The following is a 12409-nucleotide window of genomic DNA, read 5'->3' as shown; positions in this document are numbered from 1 at the left end:
TCTCCCGGTGCTGCAGGGCTCTGGGGGCCTCCCCTTCGTTCTTGCTCTAGGTGGGAGACAGGAGGAAGGAGCAATTCAGAAGCCCGGCAGTAGAGAGGATGCTGTAGGCACAGGCTGAGGCCTGGTTGGCCTCTGAGGGTCCATGATCTTGACCAAGAGCAGCGGGCAGTGGCCAGGCCGGGCCACGGAAGCCCAGGATGGACATCAGAGTGGTGCCCTACCATGGAGATCTCGTCCCCTCGGAGGATCCCGGCCAGCACCTGCACAGCCTGGCGCACACACTGTTATCATCATGAGGACTCCTGGGTATGAGAAGAGCTGGTGAGGCTCTGATACCATCTCCTCCTCAGGATCCCTGGCAGGCAGCGGAATCCAGAAATCCAGGCTGAGCTGAGCAGGGGGAGTGGGGTTGGGGCCTCCTGGGTGGGCCCAGGAGGCTGGTGGCTGTACTCCATGACTCTGTGGGCCTGGCTTGAGGGGGAAGACAGTGAATAGTCTGCCTATTTACTGTCTCCAGCTGGGGCTCCCCTTTGCTGATGGGGTCCCCTCTCCAGGGTGGCTCCCCTCCACTGAGGGTCTCTTCTCCCTGGACTGAGTGACCCCTGTCTGCGTCTGCAGGTTGGGGACAGGTGGGGCTGGCTGGCACCTGTCATTGATTTATTAATAAATCAATAATTTTGGGGGTGGCTGCCTGCTGGAGGTGGGATGGGTGGTGGAGGAGTCACCTTCACTCTTGTCTAAACCCATGAGTTTTTGTTCAGCACTGGGATGGGGGAAGCAGCTTGTTAGGACCCTGTTCCCTGAGGAGGGATGGGTGAGGCTGTTGGGGTGAGGCTGTCTGTCAGCCGTGACCAGAGCTGGCTGAGCTACCCTAGGCTTCATGTCCCCAGGTGCAGCATAGCCATGGGACGCCCAGGGGCCTCTGATCCCCTTCCTACAAGCTGCGTGTGGTTTAAAGGGGCTGGGAGCGCAGAAGAGGACACAGGCCTGCTTTTCCACACTGGCTCCGTTCCCTTCGTGCGGGTGGCAGCCAGGCTCGGCCTTTTCTGGCCAGGGTCACCGTGTCCTGGACCCAGCCCTGACCCCTCCATTCCCCACCGTGTTGTCACCATCCCCTGTGAGGAGGGACCCCTGAGGCCTCTTTCTCCCGCTCTAGAGGCTCTTCCGGACCCCTGATCCTCACAGCCTGGGCCTCCCCAGAGGCTTCTGGGGCCACTGGTTCCCCGTACAAGCTGATACCAGCCATTAATGACATTGCCTTGTTTACTTCAGCATGAGCTGGGCCACAGAGGGGAAGCTGTGTTGCTGAAGGGGACTCTGAAGATTCCCATTGGAGGGGCTGCCTGGCTGAGACCTGAATAGGTGGGCAGTGCCCAAGAACAGAAAGGGGAGGTTGTCAGATGCTGGCCAGCACTGCCTAGCCCCAACCTGCAGACACAGATAGGGCAGAGGGGTCACCCAACCCAGGAAGGGGAGCTCATCTATGGAGGGGAGCCCCCCTGGAGTAGGGACCCCATCAGAGGACCCCATCAGCAGAGGGGAGCCCCCCCGGAGAGGGGACCCTATCAGCGGAGAGGAGCCCCACCTGGAGAGGGGACCTCATCAGCCAAGAGGAGCCCCACCTGGAGAGGAGACCCTGTCAGCAGAGAGGAGACCTAGCTGGAGAGGGCACCCTGTCAGCAGAGAGCAGCCTCACCTGGAGAAGGGACTTCATCAGCCAAGGGAGCCCCAGATGGAAAGGAGACCCTGTCAGTGGAGAGGAGCCCCAGCTGAAGAGGGGACCCCATCAGTGGAGGGAGCCCCAGCTGGAGAGGGGACCCCATCAGTGGAGGGAGCCATAGCTGGAGAGGGGACCCCATCAGTGGAGGGAGCCCCAGCTGGAGAGGGGACCCCATCAGTGGAGGGAGCCACAGCTGGAGAGGGGACCCCATCAGTGGAGAGGAGCCCCAGCTGAAGAGGGGACCCCATCAGTGGAGGGAGCCTCAGCTGGAGAGGGGACCCCATCAGCAGAGGGAAGCCACAGCTGGAGAGGGGAAACCATCAGCAGAGGGAAGCCCACAGGGGTATCCAGAGGGGAGGCCAGGTTGGGTATCCTGGGAGTGGAAAGTTGGGTCAGAGGTGAGGCTTTTGCAGCGAGCAAGCTTGTTTCAGGTTGGGAGTGCCCAGCGGGCAGTGGGGGTTGGTGGACGCAGCAGGGAGGAAGTTCCAGGGTCTTTGACAGCCGCTGCTCCCCACTGCAGAGCTGACAATCTCTTGAGGACTCCAAGAATGAACGGATGGCCAAGCCTGGGCCTCCACTGGGAACAGCACCACCGTGGAAGAGGAGGGAGGTTGTGCTCATGTAGGGGGCAGGCTGGAGAGACAAGCTTGGGGTGGATGATGGTTTGCTTCTTAGGTGAAGGAAAATGAAGAGACACCTGCAGCCATCGCTCTGCTCTCCAAATCAATCCTGAATAACTGGGAGAGAAAAACTTAAAAATGAGACCAGTGAATGGAATGGGAGGTGGGACGGGGATGTGGCAGAAGAGGGGGCCGCCCCACTCCTGTTGGACGTGGGGGCACTGGGAGCCACATGCATGCCAGGGACGCCGAGCCCCTGGCCCTGGGCCAGCCTCACTGGCAGTGGCTGGGGACAGTGGGTCTCTGTGCCTCCTCCTCGTCTCTGCGGTCCCTGGCTGGGTGCCCACCCTCTCCCTCATCTCGCCGTCTGCCTTCCTTTCATTTCTTTTTGGCATGGTTCTCTCACAATCCAGGAAGGAACTTGGCGTCTTGCACCCCAGGCGGGCAGAGCCAGGAGCCCAGCTGACCCAGAAGGGCTCGGGTGGAGTGGGTGGGTGGTGGGAAAGCGGCTGGAGCCCCCAAATGCAGAGCCTGCCCCGTCTGCCGTGCCTGGAGGGCACCCCTCACTCCTCAGGCTCTCCAGAAGGTCAGCTATGGGGGCAGGGTCTGGGCCCATTGTGGACCCTGCTGTATCCCAGGGACCATTTAAATGGGGGCCTGGCACAGACTAGGGGTTCATTTGTTAAATGAATAAGCAAAGCTCAAAGCCCCCTATGTTCCTTGCCTGAGCCAAGAAGGAAGCCTGGGCCTGGCCTCTGAGTCCACCCACCCTCCTTGTGAGGTAGGAAGGCAGTGGCATTGCATAACTGACCACCTACAGGACGGGGCCACGCTGAGAGGGAGCAGGTGCCTTGATGCTCCTAGACAGTCGGCCAGACTCCCCCTGCCCAGTCCTTGGAGACTCCTTGCTTCTTCAACCCCTGTCAGAGACCATGGGGCAAGGCGAGACTGGGAACACTGTCTCCTCCCCGCGACGTGGCTGATCTCAGCCTGGAGCCCCACCCCAGGGCTGCACAGGACCAGGGTCCAGATCATCAGCACAGGATGCACGGTGGACTATGTGTGCCCAGCACTCGTGCACCGAGAGACCCGTCTTGTTTCCCATGAGCCCCTCGGTGCTGGGTGCCGGGTGAGAGCATAGCCCTGGTGAGCCTGGTGGTCTTCTCCAGACTCTGATGTTTCCTTCCAGTCCCCCGGCCCTCCCCTCAGTGTGCAGTGTGTGCGGGTTGAGGGGGCTGCTGTGGTCTGAATGTGTCCCCCATCTCTGTGCTCATGATGGACTAACATCATTGTCGTGGGAGCGGGCTCTGACAGAAGGAGGAGTTTGGTCCCCTTCTCTCTGGCTGTCTCTCTCTCCCTCTCTTTGCCCTTCTGTCGTGGGATAAGGCAGCACAAAGGCCCTTGCCAGAGGTGGCCTGTCGATCTTGGACCTCCCAGCCTCTAGGACCAGGGGCCAATAAGTTAGCCAGTCTGTGGTTTTCTGTTCTAACAGCACACGATGGACTAAGACCACAGGCCAAGTCTCCCCAGTGTATCACCATTAGGCCACACCCTGATACGGTTTGGATCTGTGTACCTGCCTAAATCTCATGTTGAATTGTAATCCCCAATGCTGGAGGTGGGGCCTGCTGGGAGGTGATTGGCTCATGGGGGTGGATTTCCCCCCAGTGCTGTTCTCGTGATAGTGAGTTCTCATGAGACCTGCTTGTTTAAAGGCATACGGCACCTCCCCTCTCTTCCTCTGGGCTTCCTCCTGCTCCGGCCACGTGAAGTGCCAGCTCCTCCTTTGCCTTCCGCCATGATTGTAAGTTTCCTGAGCCCGCCCCCAGAAGCCATGTGGATGCCAGCACCATGCTTTCTGTACAGCCTGGGGAACTGTAAGCCAATTAAACCTCCTTTCTTTATGAATTACGCAGTCTCAAGTATTCTTTATACAGTGCAAGAACGGACGAGTACACCCACTTTGTCCAATCCAATCACGCTCTGCATGACTCTCCATCAGACTCCACATAAAAATACACGGGTTTCCCTCTTCCCTTGGGTCCTCATTTCTTTTTCCTTTTCTTTTTTTTTTTTTTTTTTTGAGACAGAGTTTCACTCTGTCACCCTGGCTGAAGTGTAATGGTGCGATCTCGGCTCACCGCAACCTCCACCTCCCGGGTTCAAGCAAGTCTCCTGCCTCAGCCACCCCGGTAGCTGGGACTGCAGGCACATGCCACCATGCCCGGCTAATTTTGTATTTTTAGTAGAGATGGGGTTTCACCATGTTGGCCAGGCTGGTCTCGGAACTCCTGACTTCAAATGGTCTGTCCACCTCAGCCTCCCGAAGTGCTGGGTCCTCATTTCCGAAGGCTCCTATACGAGATGAAACTTATATTGAATAAATGTGTCTGCTTTTCTCTTGTTAATCTGTCTTTTGCTGTGAGACCCTCAACCATGAACCTAGCGACGAATGAGGAAACAAATCTTTTCTCCTCCAGGTGCTTTGGACGTGCTGACGGATTCTGTGAGGGCCTCACTGTTTAGAGAAGCAGGGCTCCCATCACAGGGCCCCAGGCAGGGAGCACACCACACCAAAGACAGTGGGACGCCCAGCTGGGCCGGGCTGGGACCCAGGGAAGCCCAGGAGGAGACTGCCCTCTGCCCCACTGGCCTGGGAGCACCTCCCCGGGGGCGTTCTTCCAAATCTGGTGCCTGCCTTGATGTGCTCCCGATTCCTTTGCTCCTTGTCCCAACACTCCCTGTGCAGGCTCTGGAGACACAGCTCCAATGGCTCATGGGTCCCCATCACTTTCACTCTTGGCCATATCAAAGGCTGCTGGTCTGACCCTGAGTCCCTCTGCAGTGCCCCAGGGGTCCAAGGTCCTGTGGGTCAGAAGGAAGGGCCTTGCCCCACCCCACCAGGGGCTGTGGATGGAGCCCCCAGCCAGGGCTGTCATGGGAGGCTGTGAGTGCCCACGCCTGTCCAAGCAGCTGCAACTGCGGTTCTTCCTGGAGCTGTATACATCCAGCCCTTTGGGCGTCTGCCCACTCTCCCTTTGGCGGAATGTGACGCACCTGCTGGTCTGATTCCATGACAGGAGAACAAGCATGTTGCGGTCCCGACCTTCAGTGCCTCATATGTGACCTTATTTGGAAATAGGGTCACTGCAGATGTAACTAAGGTATGGCCATTAGGATCCTGCTCAGATCTGACCGGTGACCTTAGGAACAGGGGAAGTTGGATGCAGACGCACACACAGGAAGGATGCCATGTGGAGGTGAAGGCAGAGATTAGAGTGATGCTCCACAAGCCAAGAAACACAAGGCTGCCTGGGAGCCCCAGAGGCTGGAGGGACTGGGCAGAGGCCCCCTCATAGCCCCCGAAGGAACCAGCCCCAACAACAACTTGAGCTTGGACTTGAGGCCCCAGGGCTGGGGAGATAAATGTCTCTGTGAAGGCTGCCAGACTGTGGCGCTTTGCTGTGGCAGTCCTAGCAGACGACTGCAGGTGACTTTAGTCATGCTTAACAAGCAGCCCCGATTGGTGCAGACCCATCAGAATGGGGCTGGCCACGGCATTGAGTGATGTTCCAGAAGCTGTCTGTCGTGCCCTGCTTGGACCCTGGGGGAAGGAACCGGGGTGGCCTCTGGGGGATACCTGGAGGCTCAAGGTAGGGGCTGTTCAACCAGCATGGAAGCCGTTCTGTGTTTTAACAACCACGTGGGTGTGCAGGTGCACACCACTCAATATCAGGCCTGTGAGACAAGAAACACCCTCAGGTCCCAGGTGGGCATGGCTTCCATGTCAGCAGAGCTCCAGGCCCAGGCATGACCTTTGGAATTTGTTGCTTGCAAACTCTCTGAGGTTCAGTTCCCCAAGAGACACTGCCAGATAGAGACATGTAGGTCAAGGGTAAAGTGGCAAGTGCTTTTGGGGACAAAGGCTGTGAGAGAGAAGGAGCAGGTGGGGGCAGCTGAGCTGTGCTCCACTCACAAAGAAGGTTTCTGATGATGCCTCGGGTGCTTTTGGAGCTGAAGGGGCCCTTTAGAGAGGCCATGAATTCAGGTGAAGGACCTGACCTGTTGCTTCCTCCATCGACCATTCATTGGGTAGAGGTGGCTTCCAGGGCAGGGAGAAGCCATGGGTGAGGCAACTGCCTTTGGCTGAGGGCATTTCCTCAGGAGAAGCAAGCTGAGAGCTGTGGGCAGCTGGCTGGACCAGTGCTGTGGTCCCGCTGGGAGGGACGGTGTGGTGCACAGCAGTGAGCATCTGCCATAGTCCTCCATGATGTAGATGTATAAATATAGAGACAGATACACGGAATGAGGTAGATAAATAAGTACAGATCCATAGAGACAAAGACAGACAGACAGACAGGCAGGCAGACAGTCAGATAGACAGGCAGACAGGCGGACAGATAGACAGGCAGACAGACAGACAAGGAGGCAGACAGATAGACGGACAGAGAGACAGATAGATTGAGATTACCATAGAGATAGAGATAGATCAGATAGATATAGAGATGTAGACAGAGATATAGATATAGGTAGACATAGATAGAGATAAGTAAAGATATAGGTAGCTAGCTGGGGAGCTAGATAGATAGCTGGATGGATGGATGGATGGATGGAAGAAAGGGGGTTTATGATGGGAATCGGCTCACATGAGTATGGAGACTGAGAAGTCCCATGATTTGCCCTGTCTGTGCAAGCTGGAGACCCAGGGAGGCTGGTAGTGTGGCTCAGTTCAAGCCTGAAGATCTGAGAACCAGGGAGGTCGACAGTGTAACTCGCAGTCAGAGGGGTCACTGGTATAAGTCCCAGGGTCCAAAGCCCAGAGAACCAGGAGTTCTGATGTCTAAGGGCAGTAGGAGGTGGGTGTCCCAGCTCTGGTGGGGGAAGAGAGAGCAAGAGAGCACGAATTCATCTTCCCGTTCTGCCTGGGCCCTCAGTGGATTGGATGGTGCCCTCCCACTTTGGGTGAGGACAGATCTTCCTTATTCAGCCCACGGATTCAATCGCCAGTCTCTCCGGAAATGCCCTCACAGGCACACCCAGAGATAATGCTTTCATGCTCTCTGGATATCCCTTCATCCAGTCAAGTTGACAGCTGAAACGAACCATCGCAAGTTCACTCCTTGTCAGCTTGGAACCCATACACACCTCCTTAAACCGTACTTCATCTCCAAATAGACAGCAGCAAGGTCATGGTTCCAACTAACGTGTGACGACTATCCCGCATACAACCAGACACGCACTGACTCCTTCCCTGGAAGAGGAGGTGAAGTCCTCGAGTGATGTCAACTCTCCCGATATCGCACGGCCTCAATACTGTCATGTAAAGTTCACGATACCTTGATACTGAGACAAAATCAGTAGATCTTATGTCACATGATAAAGGAGTAAGAGAGGAAAGAAAACAGATATTTGCTTAACATATGTACACATATGCACAAATGCTTTCTTAACAAAATGGAGAGGAAACACTCGTGAAAGTTACAATCCTCATTTCTGCTACTGGCCAAGCTACAGGAGTACCTGGTGTTTATAACCACTGCCCATTCTGTAGTCCCTTTGCCCTTAGCAAGCACCTCAGCCGGTAGTGGTTCTGTACCTGTCCAGGTGACCCAAGGCCTCAGTGCTTAAGGGTCTCCGGCCTTGCTGTAGTTTCCTAGGGAAACTTGCATTGCTGTGGTTTCCCAGGGATTTTTTTTTATTATTACCTTTTATTTTTGAGACGGAGTCTTGCTCTGTCGCCCAGGCTGGAGTGCAGTTGCACGATCTCGGCTCACTGCAAGCTCTGCCTCCCGGGTTCACGCCATTCTCCTGCTTCAGCCTCCCAAGTAGCTGGGACTACAGACGCCTGCCACCATGCCTGGCTAATTTTTTGGTATTTTTAGTAGAGATGGGGTTTCACCGTGTTAGCCAGGATGGTCTGGATCTCCTGATCTCGTGATCCGCCCGCCTCGGCCTCCCAAAGTGCTGGGATTACAGGCGTGAGCCACTGCGCCTGGCCCCAGGGATCTTAACCACAGGGTGTGGTTACACTTAAAGAAGCCCTAAGGGGTCTCCTGCATTCCCCATGCTCTTCCGCACCTCCGGTGTGGAGTGCAGTCCGATGTCCCCTGGGTCCTCTGGATCAATCCCCAGCCAGCATCCAAACTCTCTTATTGGCCTGTTGACTCTGAGGCTTGAGGAGCCCCAAGTGCCCAGGTGGCACCTTAACTTCCAGTTCAATGGAGTCATTGTTGTGTCTCCTGATGGCAGCATTCCTCACCTTGGAACCAAGGCCCCTAGGCCAGCAGAGTGTAAAGTCATGGGAACAGGAAACAAAAACACTGCTAGTGGGTTGCTGGGGGTGATGGTGGGTGGTGCCACTCCCACTTCTGCCCCTTGGTTCCCGGACGGGTGATTCCTGACTGTGGGAGAGACAGCTCCACATATTGGACACTGATTCAGAGCACAGACAGCCTCCTGGAGCAGCACCTTGCCCCAGCCCTGCAAGGGACTGCCACCCAGCTTGTGCTGGAGCTGTGTCTGCAAAAGCCCATTCCACCGTTCTATCACGCCAGCTGCTTCAGGATGATGGAGAACATGGTAAGACCCGTGAATACTGTGAGCATGAGCCCACTGCCACACTTCTTTGGCTGCAAAGTGAGTTCCTTCGTCAAAGCAATGCTGTGTGGACAGCACGGCAGTGGATGAGGAGTTCTAAGCCCACAGATGGTAGTGGCGACAGAAGCACTGTGTGCAGGGAAGACAAATCCATATCCATGGCAGGCGCCTATCCCAGTGAGAACAAACCAGCGCCCCTCCCATGATGGGAACCGTCCAGTGTCACCCACCCGCCCCCAGGCACCGGGCTCAACACTCTGGGGAATGGAGCCTCAGCGCCCCTCCCATGATGGGAGCTGTCCAGTGTCACCCACCTGCCCCCAGGCACTGGGCTGATCACTCGGGAATGGAGCTTATCAGGCTGAGTGTTGGTCTCTGCTGCTGGCACACTGGGCATACAGTGCTGGTGGTACCCAGCTTGGCCTTGGTGAGTGGAAGTCCATGTTGCTGAGCCCACGCACAACCTCCATCCCTGCCACCACAGCCACTTTGCTCAGGAGCTCACTGGGTGATGAGAGGGGTGGCTGGGAAAAGGCTCACTGGTGTCCATAGAGCAGGTCATCCTGTCCACCTGATTACTGAAGTCCTCTGCTGAGGTCACCCTTTGGTGAGCATTCACATGGGACACAAATATCTGGATGTCATTAGCATGTTCAGAAAGGGCTATCTATACATCTCTTCCACACATTTCTTTGTCACCAATTTTCCAATCATGTTCCTTTCAAGCACCTCCATCCACTTAAATCACTGGCAATAGCCATGAATGAAATATCATCACACATCTGCTCCTTCTAAGCGGAGCACACACAGGTGCATGCCGGAAGTTCTACCCACGGGGAAGATTCCTCTTCACCACTGTTTGAGGGATGTCCCCCAGGCGCTACAGGGCTGCAGCTGTCCACTTTCCGGTAGTGTCTGCATACTGAGCAGAACCATTTGTAAGTCCGGCCTGAGTCTTCTCTTCCTCCGTCAACTAATCAGAGGAACTCCCCATGCAGCCACAGGTGCAGACAGGGAGGGAGAAGGCAGGGGAGCAGCAGTGGGGCCACAGGCTTTGGGCCACTACTTCACGTAACTTCCTTGTGCCTTCAGGACCTGCTTGGGACTGATCACCTATCCCCTGCTTCCACTGGCTGGTGCAGCACTACTGTGCACACGACTTTATGGCTACGTGGGTCAGAAAGTCCCCAGATCATGATGAGCAGTTCAAGTCACGTGGTAACTTGGTGGCCCTTGTCTAGTTTAGTTTCCTTTTCTTTTTTTCTTTCTTTTCTTTTTTTATAAGACAGAGTCTCCGTCTGTCACCCAGGCTGGAGTGCAGCGGCACCATTTTGGCTCACTGCAACCTCCGCCTCCCGGGTTCAACTGATTCTCGTGCCTCCACCTCCCAAGTAGCTGGTATTACAGGCACTCGCCACCACAACTGGCTAATTTTGTATTTTTAGTAGAGACAGGGTTTCACCATGTTGGCCAGGCTGGTCTTGAACTCCTGACCTCAGGTGACCTGCCCACCTCAGCCTCCCAAAGTGCTGGGATTATAGATTCACACTGCCAAGTGTTTAATTTCTACAAAGGCCCGGAAGAAGGGCAAGAGCTGTTTCTCCGAAGGAGAGTGGGTTATCTGTGGATGATGACAGGACCTTCCTCCAAAATCCTAAAGGCCTGAGCCGTGATTCACCTACAGGGTCCTGGCAAAGACTCCACACAGGGTCTCTGTCTGCCACTGACACCCCAGGCACCAGTGGATCTGCCGGGTCATGTGGCCCACGTGGCAGAGCGGCATGCACAGAGCCTAGACCTACTGCAGAGACTTCTCTTGCTCTGGGCCATGCTTAAAACTAACTAGCAGCTTTTCAAATCACTCAGTAAATGGACAGAGTTGGACACCTAAAAGAAAAAGAATGTGTCCACCCCACATCAAACAGGCCCACTTAGTGCCGTTCTTCTCTTTTGGTTGTAGGAGGGTTCAGCTGCAACAACCTGCCCTTCACCTTAGAACAGGCCCCACACCACTGGAGATTTCCCTGAGGTAGAAGGCTCTGAATTCCAGTTGGGTTTATTCCCCACCCTCTGACACCAACAAGTCTAGGATGCAGGCTACTTCTTGTGCCTTACGTCCCATCAACATGATGTCACCAGTGTAATGGTGACATCCTGGGGAAGGGAGAGGTGATCGAGACTCCTGAGAATTACCTCTGACACAGGCTGGAGAGGCGAGAGGCCCCTGAGGTGGGGCGGGGGAGGGTTTATTGCTGGCCTGGCTTCTGCTGGGCCCTGTGGACGGGGGTGGAGGAGAACGTATTTGCCGGACCAAGAGCTTCGCACCAGGGAGCAGGAGATGTGCTAATTTGTTCAAGCGATGGAACCTCGTCTGGCCCAGCAGCTGCAGCTGCAGCTGGAGTCAAACTTAGGACAGTCCCCTGTCATTCTCCAGGACCTGCCTGTCTCCCCTATGGGCCGAATAGGCGGGTGGAATGGACTGTGGTGGGGATCACCGCCCCTGCACCTCTCAAGTCCTTGGTGGTGGCACTGATGTCTGCAGTCCCTTCAGGGATGTGGGATGGCTTTTGACTGATGGTTCTAGGTAGAGGCCTCTCTAATGGCTTCCACTTGTCCTTTCCCACCACAGTAGCCTTCACACCCCAGGTCAGGGGACGCATGTGGGGACTCTGCCGGCTGCTGAGTGTGTCTGTTCCACTTATGCATCTGGAGCTGGGAAGATGACCACAGGATGGGCTGGGTACCCACTGGACCCACAGAATCAGACCTGAGCTAAAACCCCATTGATCACCTGGATCCCTAAGCCCCTCCCTAACTGGAGGGCCACAGTGTCACTCAGCGTCTCCTAGAATCAATGTCAGGACAGAGCCAGTGTCCAATCGTCCCGAAATGTTGCAGTATTTTCTTTTTTCCAATACACAGTTACCCAGATAGAAGGCCATAGACCCCTTTGGAGAAGACCAGGGAAAGAATTAACAGTATATATACATTTTTGGCCATCCTGGGGTCCTTCCTCAAGGGTACCCAGCCTTTCTTTCACTTTTTCTGGGTTCATAGACTGGCTCAAGTCTGTGAAAGACTGAGGCCATGATTCTGTTTTTATGATTGGACTTAGAGTTTTGTCCACTTGATCTATAAGTTTTCTGCTTGTATCCAGTAGGAACTGAGCAGGCTTCCCATCTGTTTCACTGCTAGGAAAAACATGGTAACCAGCCAGCACCACAGGTCTACATGGGTCGGACCTGTGACTCAGGTCTGACTGCTACTTTGCCTCTGCTGTCCATCATGGTAACCATGCCCACTTTGCCTTTGGTGCTTGAATGCCCCCACTTGGCCCCTGCTACCCCAGGATCCAATTATTCCCATCGCATGTAAGTTTCTCAGTTGATTGACTGCAGTTCCCACAGTGAGTCTGGCCTACAGAGAAGAACAATCTCAGAGCTCTTCAAGGAGACTGGGCTCCCTCACAAAT

This window comes from Gorilla gorilla, chromosome 9 (genome assembly GCF_029281585.2).
Source record: "Gorilla gorilla gorilla isolate KB3781 chromosome 9, NHGRI_mGorGor1-v2.1_pri, whole genome shotgun sequence".
NCBI classification, from domain to species: domain Eukaryota; kingdom Metazoa; phylum Chordata; class Mammalia; order Primates; family Hominidae; genus Gorilla; species Gorilla gorilla.
This window is presented reverse-complemented; position numbering follows the sequence as displayed.